This window comes from Grus americana, chromosome 16, assembly GCF_028858705.1.
Source record: "Grus americana isolate bGruAme1 chromosome 16, bGruAme1.mat, whole genome shotgun sequence".
Classification (NCBI taxonomy): domain Eukaryota; kingdom Metazoa; phylum Chordata; class Aves; order Gruiformes; family Gruidae; genus Grus; species Grus americana.
This window is the reverse complement of record NC_072867.1, coordinates 4,389,706-4,405,369: the sequence shown is the minus strand read 5'-3', so window position 1 is coordinate 4,405,369 and position 15,664 is coordinate 4,389,706. Positions and strand designations below refer to the sequence as shown.

At 51.1% G+C, this 15,664-nt stretch overlaps 1 protein-coding gene across 1 annotated transcript in view; it reads right to left on the bottom strand.

The window, feature by feature from the left end:
* Positions 1 to 15,193, bottom strand: part of TBX5 (T-box transcription factor 5) — a 67,040-nt gene extending 51,847 nt beyond the window's left edge. Inside the window, exon 1 of the mRNA XM_054844792.1 lies at positions 15,094 to 15,193. The gene's annotated coding sequence lies outside the window, so the exon portion shown is untranslated. The remainder of the gene's footprint in view (positions 1 to 15,093) is intronic.
* Between the last annotated feature and the right edge of the window lie 471 nt (positions 15,194 to 15,664).

Sequence of the window (15,664 nt, the reverse complement as noted above, 5' to 3'; positions counted from 1 at the left end):
GGCTGCCCCTTCCCTCGAGCCCCCCCTCCCAGGGCCGCCCCACGCTCCGGGGCCGGCCCCGATGGCAGCGTCCTACTCCCCACCCGCGTATTTATTCCTCGAAAGAGAAACGACGCAAGAAAAACTCTGGTGCAAACCTTCGCCTGCTCAAAGCCGAAGAGAGGCACTTCACCCCCGTCTACCCCCACCCACGATGGCCAAGGTGTAAGCAAAAGCTCCCCCCCCCGCCCCGTGGGTTAAGGCTTCGTGGAAAGGCTCTAACTTTGCTCTGCCAGCCAGATTTTTTGTTCTGCATAAAAAAAAAAAAATAAAAAATAGCAGGGGTTGTGTGTGTGTCCTGCGGGCTCCAACCTTGGGGGGATGAGGGGCAAAGCAGAGCCGCCACCCCTCCATGCTGCTCCCACCCCAAGGCCCTACCTGGGCAAACCTGCTAGGGGTATTTTAACGAAAACCGTCGTTTTCCCCGCATTCCCCCCACCCCACCCCGCCAAAGAACCTAGAAAGCATTAATATGGTTTGGGCTGCCTATTTTTTTTTTTAATTTTTTTTCCCCCTCCACGCTCTATCTGATCGCTTTCCTACAGCCCAAATAGACTGGAAACCACAGGGAAAATAATCAAAGTGCGGCATGTTTTCCCACAGTAGGAACGCATGTTAGCACTCTCTCCACGTCTTGATCCTCTGTTTGCGTGTGGGTATCCATACGGAGATGCGTTCAGGGCGCATCCTGCACAGATGCAGAATGCGTTTGAGTGTCCAGAAAACACCCGGACCCACGGATGTGGGAGCCCACGGCCTCGGGGTGAAGCTACAGGTGAGGATAGCTGCGTGGATCTGAGTATTTCGACATAAACACGGGAAGATATGTGCACAAACAGGCATAGAGCCAACTTCTACCCACTCGGATCGTTGTATTTGTCTGCACCCCGTGGGTTCATGCTAACAGACCCGTGGGCACAGCACCCACCCATGCCCGTGGGTGCTACTTCCACGCTCTAACAACTCATCTGCTTCGCTGTCACCTGGCCGGCCCCGACACACGCACACACACCCCGGCAAGATACTGGGGAAAAGGGTGGAAAATAAGGGGGAAAGGCAAGATTTTGGGACACAGAGGGGCCTTGCGGGTGGAGGGGCCCCCCGCCCCGGGCAGGCTGCGGCAAGGGAGCGGGTGGGCTGCTGGCGGGTGGGGGGGTGGGGAAGGAGGGAGAGGGCTCGTTTTCCAGCAGAAAATGGTTTTCCAAAAGCCCCCTCGCTGTCAAGCACATCCGTAACTCCTCCTCTGTCTGCGGAGCGGCTCCTCTCCCCCCTCCCGGCTCCCGCAGCTGGGCGGCGTAGGTAGCTCCAGATAAGTGAAAGTGGTATTTTTATAGGCTGATAAAAGAGACTTATCTCGGCTTTCCCGAATCTGACAAAGATTCCCTAATTGGTCATTTGCCCACAGCAGCCTCCCCAGCCCGGGGCCCGGCAGACGCTATTTTCAGCCTCCAAAAGGGGTGTCGTGCCCCCCCCCCCCCCCGCCCGGGCTCCCGGCTCGGCTGCTGCTCCCCGGCCTGTTCCCTTCCCAAATCCTCCGAGATCGCTTCTCCTCGTTCCCACCCGCTGAGGCTGGAGCAGACGGGGAAGCTCCGCATCCCCGGACAAGGGCAGAGCCGCCGGCACGGCCCCCCGCACACCCCGGGGGGACCCTCCGGGGCAGCCGCCGGGTGGGTTAGGGCCCTCCGGCGAGACTTTTCCAGCCCCATCTTTCCCGCAGGAATCACTCCCTCGGGATTACCCACCGAGGAGGGCTCGTCCTCGCAGCCCAATCCCACTAACCTCCCTCTGTGTCTTGGAGGAGAGCACCCACAAACTGCATATTAGGTTTTTTTGTGACCCCCAAATACATTTTATCAACTAGAAGAAAACCTCTCTATCACATACAAATACACCTTCAAACACAGCAAAAGCCCTCTCCTACGGACGGGTAATGGGTGGAGATGCACACGGTTTTGCACTGACCCTGCCTCCTGCAACCCACTGGGTGTTGAGATAAAATGGAAATTTAATCCCCAGGATTAAATACAAACAGCAAAGCAGGGTCACCCCCTTTTCTCCCATGGCTTCCCAGGGAGCCCGGGTTCCCCCAAAACACACTACAACCATCTTGCTGCCAGCCTCAGCTCTGCTCCACGCATCAGCTGAGATTTTTTTTCCCCTCCGATGTGTTTTAGTCACCAGGCTACCAAAAAAAAAAAAATATAATCACCAAAGCATGGAGAAAACACATTTCTGAACACCCGGACCTCTCAGCCAGCTTGCATCACAAGCCTTGAAGCAAGCCGGGAAGTCCCCCACTAAACTTATTTTTCATTTTCCTTTTTTTTTTTCCTGGGGAAGGGGGAAGGGACTCAGGGATTAACGGCCCATCTGACCTACCAGTGGTGTACGCACATGAATCAAAGACAATCAAAGGCCCCAGTGTCAGCATTGGCTTGACCCCTATGACTGGCTCGGGGCTCGGTGCACAGCGAGGCCTGTTCTGGCCAGAGCAGCATGAACCTTCCGCCGGGTTATTAACGCTTGTGAAGGCTCTGCCTGGCCCAGCCCGGCCCGTTGGGTTGGGGTTACAGTCACCACAGCTGCCCCGCAGCGTGGAGCCCGTGGGGATGGACCTGGCTCTGTCCCACTATGGCAACACCGGCAGGATGGGCTTGCTTGGTTGAGTCAAAATGGGTCTCACTGCTTCAAACCATCCACTCAAAGTCACGGAGAGAAGGTGGGCAGGTGGGTTTATGGAGGTTTGGTTTAGTTTGTATTTTTTTCCTTGTGCTCATGCCTTTTGCCTCTCCATGACTTTTTTGGTAATGATTTCCCTTGAGTGGTTTTGGAAGGAGAAGCAGCTGTTCACATCCCATTGGAGCCTCTGCAGCCGGGACTGCGGGGCAAGGCCAAGCCCCATGGGAAGAGGCAAAGTCCCAACTCCACCGTGCAGTGATGTGGGACCCACATCCCAGCAAATGTGCTCCAGCAGGTGCTGAAGCATGGAGGAACTGAGATTTATTAAAGACCAGATGAAAGCCCCATGCTCCATTCGGGGATCTTCAGAAACAGGGGTGGCACCTGAGCACGTCCTTTAATACTTTCTTTCCTCACAGAGCAGAATAAAGAGGAGCGCATCAGTTAGTTCCCAAATCTAATCTCCAGCAGGTTTGTCTGTAGGAGCTGATTCTGATACGAGTATTTCAGTGAAGTTTTCCCACATCCAGAAGGAGCACCCACATTAACCAGTGACCATCAGGAGGGAAAGCTGTGCAGCCCTGGCTCTGCAGGAGCAGCTTCTGGAGCAGATGTACACGGTCTTGTCAAAGTTTCAAGCTCACCCTTCATTTAAATGTCATTTTTAATGGAAATAGTGAAATCTTCTCTTCTCCCCACCTAGTCCTACCTGGGCTATTTTTATCTTTCATGCACGCTTTAACTTCACATTGACTTCTGCTTTTAACCTGCTCTTTCCAAATCTATATAAATAAAATCCTCCTATTAAAAAAAAAAATAGATGCCAACACACTCTCAGCAACACTTGGCTCTTCAATTTTAACAGGTTAGCTGTCATTAAATTTTGTTTTATTTTTTGCAATGACAACTAGATGAGCAAGGGCTTGTGTGGGAAACGCTGGTGGGAGCTGGGCAGGGGTCTGGCGGGTGAGAGGGCTGACTGACACTCAGCTCTGAGCAGGCATGGACCAGGGGTGAGAAGGGAGCCTGCGGCAAGGTTGCTGTCAAACCCAAGCTGCCAGAAAGCTCGGCATGCTCAGAAATCAGCCTGAGATTCCTGAGAGTGAATTCAGAGGGAGGCTGGTCCTGGATGTCCACCCAGAGCAGATTCCAGGCCAGGAAGAAGCGTGAAGTTGTGGCTGCTTGAACCGCTTGCCCTGTCTTGGATCATCACTGCTGGTCAGCCAGGCATGCTGGAAACACCGCTGCCGCTCCTTCTGCCAAAGCTTTTCTGCCACCAGATTTCAGAGGAGCAGCATGCTGCTGGATTCCAACCAGCAGCCGCTGCCCAGGCTGCCTGCGAGCCACCCTCCTGGGGCCAGAGAGGCTCCTCAGCACAGCCAAAACAGAGACAAGGTCACCGGGACGGAGCAGGGAGGACAGATCCACCCATGGCAAACACCACGCTTGCAGGGCTAAGACCTCACCCTAAGGAAGTCCCCAGCTGGGGTCCTCCCTGCCCCAACTTGTTCTCCCATGGCTGCACCCAGGAGTGCTCTGCAGCGCCCATGGAGCCGGAAACATTAGATCCCCGAGCGCATCATCGTTGTCGCAATGCAATCAAGAGAGTTAGGCGTCCACTTCAATTGCAGTGGGATGCCAATACCTACATTTCTGACAGCTTTTTGAAACCCTGGGAGTAAGAGTTGTTGCTCATCCCGTTCAGTAGCTTCTGAGCTGGTGTGGTGGTGCCTGTACAGTCCCCAGTGCAGGAGTGTCCTTATTACACCGTGCGGTCTCAGGGCCAGCAGCACGTCCCACACTCACAGACGGTCCCAGAGCAGTACCTTGGGGAGACCGGTCATGTCAGCCCTGATCCCCCCCACCCAGTAAAGGCAACATCTCTGCTTCTCCGACCCTGGGCAGGAGCATGCAAAGTCCAAGATCATTTTTTGAACAATTGTGGACCTATCTGTAAAATAGTGGAGTAGTTCAATATCTTTCATGACATCAGTACTAAGGTCTTGGGTAGGACAAGTACTTTGAGCTCCCGCGGTGGACTCATCCACTGTGGAAAGAGGGGGCTTCAGCATCGCACAACTTTGCAAAAGGATGTAAGAGAACAAGTGAGCGTCTATTCTATTTATTCATTCCCAGTTCCACTCTTAATTCTATCCAGAGCATAGAGCTGGCTGCATTAGTAAGGCTGGAAACTCAGCAGCCCTCTAATTCGGGTAAGTCTTACTGGCAAGCGCTCTAAAATCCATCTGCTTCTACAGACGCAGTTAAACTGCAGCCTAGATAGCTCGCACTGCAATTGCTGCCGTAACTGAGAACAGAAAGTTGAATCAAAGGGAACAGAGACGGAAAAGAGACAAACTGGGTTGGGACTGCAAGAAACAGAAGCAAATTTGCCTTGAGAACAAGTCCTTCGGTATCCGTTAGTCAGATTGAAGTGGTACTTAGGGTTTTTACAAGCCCCGTGCATCAAGGAGAATTTCATCGGAGGCAGAGAGTAGCTGCATTATGCTAAATCAGCCACGATGGATGTGCCAACCCTGAGCAACGTTCCTCAGGCAAGGACCTCGAGTAAAGCCTCCAAAAAGCTTTGTCTTGCTTTCAAAAGACCGAGATTGATTTTAAACCATAAATCAAATATACCACAGCTGTCTGGGGAGTCTGGCAAGAAAAAGAAAAAAAAAAAAAAAAAAAAGCAGCTCCAGCTAAGTAATGCCTCTTTCCCCAAGAAACCTGGGGTATCTACAGAGGGTCCTCCATCTAGCACCAGCCAGGTTGCGGTGGGATGGAGGTACCTCACTCATCGCAGCATTTCTGCAAAAAACTATAGCCTTTCCATTTCTCCTTCTACGGGAAGTCCTTAGCGCACATTTGGCGTAGTTTACAGGATGATGATGACAATGTGTTTCTCCTAAATAAAATCCATTTTTAAAGAGTACATGTGCAATTACTTTGAGTTTTGGCCTGTATTCAGGAAAGAATTTCCCCTCGGGCCAGATTTGGCAGGGACTGGTAAGGTTTTCTTGCTTTCCTCTGTAGGGTGGGCCATGGTCCACTTCTTAAGATCATCTGGACATTTTCACCTAACAATTTCCCTGCTACTGCCGGGACCCGGGACACTGGCAATGCCCTTGATCTCTCCTGCATGTTCAAGTTTTTGTGGCTTTTGGTCTTTTGTACTAATGGTCTTAAATTTGTTATAGGGTGTTGGGAAGTGTTTTACGGCCTGCAGCGTATGCAGTGGATGTTCTGGGGACCCCTCTGGATTAAGCGGCTATTACATGGTCACCTGTAATTGTGAGCGCCTGTACTCGATGAGGCAGGTGGTCCCTCCTCCCGCTCTGTCACCCCTCCCTTATCTTACAGTAGCAGGAGTCTAACATCCAACTACAAGGCAATTACATCCCCAGCGTGGTCACGTGTGACATCTCCCGTTTCTTTTATTTGAAGTGTGATGCTTATAAACCAAGGTGATAGGGGATATTAGGATAATAAACAAGGTGGAAGTCCCGGGACTGGGAAATTATGAAACCTGGGCTCTGCTCCTGTCTTGCTACTAACTGACTGTGTAGGACCCTTCCCCTCCTTCACATCCCTTCCATTAGATACTTAGACCATGCTGGTTGCCCCACACTCCCTCTGAGGTCAAAAGAAAGGTGTTTTATCTAGTCCTCATACCTCCCTGCAAGAGTGGGGATGACTTGCTCCTACCCATCCACTGATAACAAAGAGAGACTCAACAACCAGCCTAAATGAAGTATCTGCTTTTTAGATCTCTCAGCCCTCATGAAGACATGTGATGAGCTTAGGGCTGCGAGTCTGATCTTAGCCGGGTCTCCTACAGAACAGGTGACCGGGACAGATCCATCCACGTTAAGTACAAGACCTTGGAAACCAAACAAGGCGTGAAGTGGTACAGCACGATGCCTCCCGCTCTGTGACACAGGGGTACGTATTTGGGTATACGTTTCACCCTTGGTTATATTACTAAGGTCTCCCTGCAGACGGAGTAGGACAAATGCTGCTGTTGCCCTTGGTCGTTTCCAAGCGTGAAAGGTAACAAACATAAGACATCCTACATAGCAACTCAGTCCTAAACTGCTAAATTTCAGCCTAGGCAAAAACGATGTCTGTGGATCAGGAATACTTTATGGATGAAGCATCATCCTAAAGCTCGTAACTGGGTGCTTCTGCTACTCACGTCTCATCCGCCTCTCACAGACAGCGGTGATTTTGTTTAAAGCACATCATGCTCCTTTAGACCCCTACACTTCCCCACCTAGAGAGCACACAGAACAGCTTCGAGATTGCCTCCAGAAACAGAAAACACCCAATGGACAGAATTGCTGGTACTAAACTACAGGGCTTGTGTAGGATCAAGGGGGGGTCTGTGTGCTCAAGTCCTTGGCCATGTCCTGAGCTCCACTTCTACAAACACGCTCTGCACAGCCGGGAAATCTGGTCTGAAACTGGCAACAGAAACACCCCCTCCTGCTACCAGATCCAATGTGCAGCACAGATACATTTCCCCCCAATCATCTGAAGAGAAAAACAAACAAGCACACAAATGCCAAAACATTAACTACTCCCCAAATTACTCAGACTACTGCTAATTAGTGTAAGTTTACAGCAGCTGCACTACTGGAAGTGAGCTCAGACTTTAGCCCTGGAAATTACTAGGGAGTATAATTTTCTACAGTTTTTCAGAACTTATAGAAATCTACAGGAATGTTCCAGTATACTAACTAACTTCATCAGCATTTCTAAGCCGTCTTTATTCTGCTCATGCTGGGGTAACCATGAAGCTCACAGCCATGAAATCCACAAATGCATTCCCTCTCAAAGACTCCCGTAGGCAGCAAGTCCAGCGATGTGTGTCCAGGGAACCGCATAGGAGAAGGGTGTGGAGCTCTCTAGCCCGATTTCTTACGCCTCGTTCATCAGCTCTTACTGATCAGCACAGATCAATGTTGAGGGCTTTGGAGGTGTTCATCGTGTTTGGATTTCGTTTCTCAGTTTCCTGGTGGAATTACTGAGCAGTGATTTTCTGTGTGCGTTACGAAGGCTTGGTCTCAGCAGAATACAATGCAATGCATTTTTTTCTGGCAGGACAAGCTCTAGATCTGTTTGTCGCTGGTCTTTAGGAAGGCGGGCTGGGTAATACCAGCTTTGAATACCAGCCCGGGTCTGCAGCATCCATTGGGCTCTGTTATCATCCACCTACCTTAGCACCTACGTGTCTCAGTAACACCATAGAGCTTCTGTAGTAAATAAAATATAACCATCAATCTAATACAGCATTGACTAGCAGGTTATTTTGCTACTTTGAGTCGCCAACTATTACAATCTAGCAGACTTTCCTCCCTGAGTAGTTCTCATACGTTTAGATCCCACTTCCTGCTCCAGAACTGGCGATAAGATCATAAATAGCGTACGTGCGCCTAAAGAATTGATACTACAGTAACAGCAGGTAGGCAGACAGGTAGACAGACAGACAGACATGATGATAAGCCATACATCTGGCACGTAAGTATCATGGCAGTGGAATTACCATTCCCCAGCCAAGTTTCACGCTTTGGGGAGTTGTTTTGACATGCTGTCAATGCCGCACCAGAATAACCTGATTTATTTCCCTTGTTCTCTTTGAAAAGGTCTATTCGGTGCCATTTATTTTGCACTCACTTACTCGCCATCCTATCAGGAGGCGGGAGGTCAGCGGGGTCACTCCTAAGAGAGTATCACGTTCTGTACGGAATAGAGAAAATGCTCTAAGTTAGCGGGAAGGGAAGAATTCGTGCTGGGGCCTCCTTTCAGCCTCTGCTCTCCCACAGTGGACTTGTATACCTCTTCTCTTCCCACATCCTTGCTCTTCCTTTCAAATGGAAAAGCCAGAATTGCTTTTGCTGCTATCCCACCAGCACCAATCCCTCTCCCCGAGGAGCCCGCTTCAGTTTTGCTTCATTTGTGCCTACTGCGCTGAGCCTTGGCTGGGAATTCTCAGGATTCACATCTCAATCCGTCCTCCCTGTACCGCACAATAAAATCCTTTAGTCTTTTCTGTCTGTGCGTATAAAATAGATCTCAAGTCCCAAGCGGCCGTAAGAGGAACTGAAGGCACAGCAGTAGACAGAAGAGAGATGTGTTGCTCGTTTCAACAGGGATGGTTACAACGGACTAAGGCATTTGTAGGCATAAAGTATATGGTGAATACCCGTATTGGCGTATACACGCTCGTGCCTGGTACCCAGTTCGCTTGTCAGCTGTCAAGCTGGTTTTGCTCTGAGATGGCAAACCTCACACCCCTCCAAGCCCACCAACCAGGCGAGAGACACAGTTTGGCAAGAGCTACCCAGACAGGGTCAATTGCTTCTGCCCCGTGGAAGCAAAAAATTGTTGTGACAACAGATCTGCTGCGGAGACGCTTTGAATCCACAAACCATTGCAGCGGAAGTGGACTTGGCCATCAAAATGCAGTAACTTCAAAGGCAGATAGCACAAGGGAGAAACCATGAGTATGTGACCTTTTTCTCCTTCTGGAACACGACACGGATGGGGAAGGCTAGCACAGGAGTGGAAACAGAGTCAGAGCCTGATGGATCCATCTGCAGCAGAAGGAGCAGCCCAGGGAAGCAAAGAGCATAGGCAACTGTCCAAGACTTCAGCAGAAGCTCAGACCTGCTCAGTAGCAAGGCAGGATCTCCTTCCTGCTGAATAACGCCTGTTTTATCGCTGCCTCCTGCACACAACTAGCCTTTTGCACTCTTTTATCAACGGTTACATCAGTCAGAAACATTGCCTACATGTCCTACAAACACAGCCAAAGCTCTAGCAGGACAATTTTAACCAGAGACTCTTCAGCTGGCACTTTTGCTTTGTTTAGTTCATTAGTTGGGGAACATCTAAGCTCATTACTAGGGGGGTGACTGGCCTGGGCATTAGATCATGGAATAACACAAGCTCTGTGTGCAGCTGAGAGTCAACACTTGACACTTGCCTTCTTCCATCTTCACAGCCCGGTACTTCTGCTGCTCCAGCCTGCAGGTCTCCATTCAGTTAATCACCCTCACACTTGATAGCTACTGCCTGGCCAGCTGGCCTGATGTTTCCAAACACATGAACCCACTCCCCTCATCCTCTACACCGAGGAATGAACATTGCACTTGCCACATTGTGTGCATGTCAGAAATCAGGAGAGCACTGGAAGAATTACGTATGGTTGAGATAAGCACGGAGGCAAAGCATAGACGTTTATGCAAAGGTCTCCTCCCCCCCAGGCTAAGCCAGCGGCAAAAGAGGAGAGGGCAACCTTGATGTCTCAAAAAAAATCATTAAAAGAAAAAAGTAGTAGTCAAAAATAGAAAGCAAATACTGTTAGGAATAATAATAGCACCCCAGAAGTAGCAATCAGAGAACCCAGGATCCCAACTTAAGGTAACATAAAAATAGCCACAAGGTCCAAGGCAAAAGAGGGAGATGTTTCTAACATGCACACTTCAGAATTCCCTCTGGAAACGCAGATGGGTTTGCTTCATTTCCTCTTAAGCTTTTGCTGAAATATCAAACAGCACGAAAGCCCCCTATTTGCACTGAGAATACAACTGTTGAGTGCATAAGCTCTCTCCACGTCGCATTAGGCACATTTCCATTCAGCAACCAGCCTCTTTCAACTCCCGTTCCTATTTGAAAAAAAGAGAGAAATCTGAACCGAAGAGCTGGTTTTGACAGTCCTTTATTTGCAAATCTGCTTGTCTTTCAGAGGCATTTTAGCTGAAAAACTTCACCAAAGGAGAAAACAAAGCCCTCGCCAATTCCTGCATCTGTCTAGAGCGAGGACTTCCCCAGAGGAAGAACCGAGCTCGTTGAGGAGGCTCTCTCCTCCTGTTCCCCCCTGACATGCCCTCTTTTCCCTTTCCCACTATTCAGTCTGAGCTCTTCCACATCCTTATTATTCAAAATCCAGCTGCTCTTCCAGCCTCTACTACTCAGACCTGTCTCCTCTTCCACTCACAGAGGGCTTCTCCCAGAGCTGCATAAGGACCGTTTCCTATTCCACGTGTTCCTCTTAAATTAACATAGTAGCTAGAAACAAAAAAAAAAAGGGGGGGGGGGGGAAGAAGAATGGCAAACGAGTTCTTGGGCTATAAATTGATAACCAATGCTGTAAAACCGAGAAAGGCTGAGGAAGAGGTGGGCAGCCTTTCTCACTGCTTCACAGACCAAGGAGGAGAAGGGGATGATGACCACATCATGGTGAACGTAACAGGCTGGTTGAGATCCCCAAACCGGGCTCTTGGAGACAAGAGTTGAATAAATACTTCAATGCCCTTCTTAATTACTCTTTTTATTACCATGTTTTAGTTACCTCAAATGGAGCGTGCGAAGGGATTAGTAAATAACGCTTTCCTTTGTTAACCTTTCTGTCTGCTTTTTGCTGCTCTGCCAAAACCTGACACCCTCCAAACCAAACAGAAAATACGTGAATAAGTAACAACTTCGTCAGCCGCACGAGGTGTTGAAACAAGAGCCGTGCAGAAAGGCTCGGTAGTGTTAGTTTGATGGACAGAAGAGAAGATCCCCAGAATTCCCATTACAGGATCTTTGATTGGTAGCAATCGATACTGTGGGACTAAGAGAGTTGCAAGATCTTTCCACGTGCGTTTTTTATACGATATTCTGCAGCTCAGAGGCTGTGCCCTGCTTCTCGCAGTACAGCAGGGCTGATAAAGCTCCCAGAGGGACTGTAAGCGTAATGCTGCTAGCAATGCTCACACTATTTACCTTGGACCGTTTGGGATCCACAGAGGACGTCCCACTAGTCTGAGTAGGGTTGCCTGGCTTGCTACCTTGTTTTAAGCCTTGCTGCCATACGCTGAAATGTTTAATCCAGGCAGCTAAAACAGCATAGCCTGCTTTCCCAATGTCTTTTTTGTGAAAGCAAATACTGCTATAGGGACATCAAGGCCTCAGGTGTGGAAGGAGGTGGTGTGTGAGGTCACTCACGGCTGAGTTGTCGTCCTTCAAGACAACCTTCCCCATTAAATTAGTTAGTAGAGAAGCGGTGACCAGAAGAATGGTCAAAAGGGTGATGGTATGAGCGTGGGCCAGCTCCCAGGTCCTGTGATAAGAGGAGAAAGGGACCACTGGATATTTGTCTGCCTTCTTGCAGGATGACAACAGCTCCTGAGAGCACAGCAGTGTGTTAGATGCAGGATGTATCTCAGCCCTACCAAAGAGAAGATGCCTGCTCTCCACCTGACCTTGGGGAAAGCTGGACAGTCTCCTGCCATGAGCCCTCACCTTCCTGGTGGCATCTCAGCCTGCTTTACCCTCAGGCTTTGCCCACCTCCAGCTCCCAGGGACCAGTGGGGCTCAGAGCCCCTGCTGCGGGGCGCACTGCCAGGGAGCTGGGATAGTACCGAGACCAACTCATCTGGGGCTTTTTCCTCCCTCTCCTCGCTTTGTATTTCCACTGCAGCCCTGTTTCTTGCCAGTTTGTTCTTCCCTACAGGGATGGAAAGGAAGAAAAGGGATTCTTACTGCCCAAACCCCGAGGTCCTTCCAAGAGCTTTCTCCTGCCGCAGAAAGTCCCTTCATCATCCCTAAGATTAACATAAAAGCGACTGAGGTTAATAATCGGAGAAGCCAAACTATAAACTGAGAATTATACTTTACCCTAAATAAATCACTGCCTTTGAGGCCGGGTGGGGAGAGGAGGTGGGGAAGGCTCCAGGGAGCACTAGGACACCCCCCCCCCGGGGGGCTGGGGAGCAAAGAGATGCTGTATGCAGGGGCTGAGCACCCAGAGGACTCATCCGGCTCGCTTGGACCAACCTCCTCGGTGCTACCAGGAGAAATCTGCCCTGCTTTTGGGGGGCTCCTGGAGGGACCCCAGCCTTCGGCAGCCCCAGGCCGCTTGGCAGAGCCTCTCCGCCCACCCCGGGGCCGCTTCCTCTCTCCCTGCGGGAAATGCCCCTCTAATGATTCCCCTGCCTCCCTGCTCTGCAGTTTGTCAGGCCGGCTGACTTCAAGCCATCCTGCATCTGTTTCGCCTAGAGAGCCACGCTCGCCTACATTTTAATAAACCCTATAATTTACACATTTCCCTCATACCCTGTAATTTCACCACCCCGAGACACGGTGAAGGGAAAAAGCACAGAGCTGGGAGCGCTCACGGAAAGCGCTGCCAGAGAATCAAGAAATAAGTAGAGGGCTTAAATCTGCAGCAGTAAAATAATCCAGGGGAGGGAGCCAACAATGACTGAAAAATAAACATCTCCCCCTGCAAAACTCCGCAGCCAGCCCCACTCCTCGCAGGCCAGCGCTGCCAAGAGATCGGGTGCGCTGGGAAACGCGCCTGGGGACTCCAGGAAAAAAAAATTGATGTGGGTTATATGGACCCCTTTTATAAGGCAACTGTTAGCGGTAACTAAGTTTAAATTTATATGTTCAATAAAGTCCCTTTCCCCCCCCCCACACTCTTCCAAGTGCCAGAACCACTCGAGGAAGCCGACACACGCTTCCCATTTGAAAATGTGTTATTTGACCATTTTTATTCTCTGCTTTTGTTCTCGGGGCTGCAGCCCCTCTGAAGGCAAGGGGGGGCATTTCTGCACCGAGATCAAAGCAGCTCTGTGTATACACACACTCGCGCAAATTATGTATTTGTGATCAAGTAACGCAGCATCAGGAAAAGCTAGGCGGGCATGTGGGAGAGTGAGATATTTACACAGGCCTGGCCAGAGGCAGAGGCATTATTTTAAGTGTTTTTTGCTGGTGCCAAATCATCTGTTCACATATATGTATGCTCGTGTAAAGATGATGGAGAGACCAGCTCGCCGGAGCCAGGAAATTCAGCATTAACCGCGCCCCCCACTCCCAACTCCCCAACATATCCTGCCCGGACTCCTGACACCCTCCAAATCTGCATGTCCCCCCATTTCACTCGCGTCGTGGTGTTGGCGTGGTTCAGGGCCCCTGTCACGGCGAGTCACGATTGTCTGTGAACCACGAACACTCTGCAACACACACCAGCCCCTCTCGCTTCCCCAGCGCAGCTTTATAGCCCACATAAAGGAATATATATATTTCCCCTATAAAGACACGGCTTAACCATAGGATCTCAGGCTCTTCAGCATCAGGGGGAATAGGAAAAAAAAGAAAAAGAAAAAGAAAAAAGGCAAAAAAACCGAAAACTGGGCTGTGCTGCAGGCCGGGCTCCCTAAATGGGAAACAAAACGCTGCTGCTCGAGTTTTGGGGGAGGAAGGGTAAAAAGCAGAGAGCGAGGAAGGAGAACCGAGGGATGTGGGATCTGCTGGGATCCCGAGAGCCCCGGCTCTCCCCTCCTGCGGGGGGTTATTCCCTCCTGCCCCTGCCAGCCGGGACCAGGGCGAAGAGAAAAGCCCCCCCGGGGGCCGGGAACACCGAAGCAGCCCCCGGGGCAGCACCGCTGCCCGTCCCGTGGGTGCGTGGGTAGAGCCTGTCCGGGAAACCCCAGGGAAGCCGGCATCGGAAAGAAGAACAAAAGAGAGAACTCAAGTCTGGCAGCGTATTTACGATGTAAAATTACGATAAAACTTACACTGAAATTATTTCACAACCAAGCCGGGGTGGGGGGAGCTCGAATTGACTCGAAATGTCCTTTCCAGGCAGGTGGCTGCCGGAGGAGACGGCGGGAGGGTGGGTAAAGGTCCCCCGGGGAACTGTAAAGCAGAAAGTCTCTCCTCTGCGCCAGCACGAAGCTTGGGAGGCGCAGGCACGGTGGAGCAGCTCCAAAATAGGGAGCAAAACCGCAGCGCCCCGGAGCCTTAGGAAACGGGGAGACCCCCCACCCCACGCTCCGCTGCAGGGAGGGAGCCCTTGGGGTGGGGAAGGGGACCCCCGACCCACAGCGGTCCTGCCTGTGGCAGGGACACGCAGCCCCTGGCATTGCAGAGCATCCCCAGCCCGGCCGGCCACGGGGCTTCTCCCCCGCCCCTTCCCCCTTCTCCTTCCACTCAATCTGCATTATTATTAGCAGTATTTTATCCTAGGAAAAACAAACGTCTCCCTCCCTTCCCACCACACACCGGGGGTGGGGGGGTGGCAAGGGGTGGCAGGCCCAGATAACAAAGCAGCTGGTGTGGAACGAAGTTGTAAGGAAATAATTGATATGTAATAAGGCTGAGTGAATCTATCCCAAAGAAAATATTGCGTAAGCGGTTATGATTAAACATGCCCGGGCGAAAGGCGCTCTCATAAAGGAGTAATGGAGCTAAGGAAACAAATGATCATTGGGAATGTTAAACACAGAGGGGCATTTCATCACACAAACATAAATTCAGCTTGAAAGAGACTTAGGGGAAAAAAAGAAAAAAGCCTTCCCCCCCCACCCCCGTTACCCTCAGGTTGTGCGATGGACGCCGTTTGAAGATGCTGGCAGTGCGGTGGGGGCGGCAGGAGACCCCGCTGGCAAAGGAGGGCCCGATCCTGCCGCAGGGTTTTAGAGCCGGAGCAGACCCGAGCCTCCATCCATCCCTGCCCCGAGCGTGTGGCCGGGCTGTGCCGGGTCGGGCGGCCCGTCCTGCCATCGGGGCATCCCCCCGCGGGTCCGAGCCGCGGATCGGGGCCGGATCCTTCCTCCCGCCGCCGGTGAGGAGCCGCAACACTGCCTCCATCCATCCCCCCCCCCGCCCGATTTCCCCCCCTCCAAAAAGATATAATCCCGAGCAGGCAGCGCAGACCCCTGCCCCGTTTCTATCCCCAATCCCGGGCCTTTCCCCATTTTTATTAACAAGGGGGGGAAAACCCAAAAAGAAAACCAACAACAACAAAAAAAAGGCCACTGTTACCCCAGATAAACGGAAAAAAAAGGGGGGGGGGAGGGGACAAATAAATGGCCAGAGCCTCTCTTCCTTTTAACATCTCTCTTCTCTCCCGGATAAATCCCATTTCTGAAGCCAGGGAGCGCGT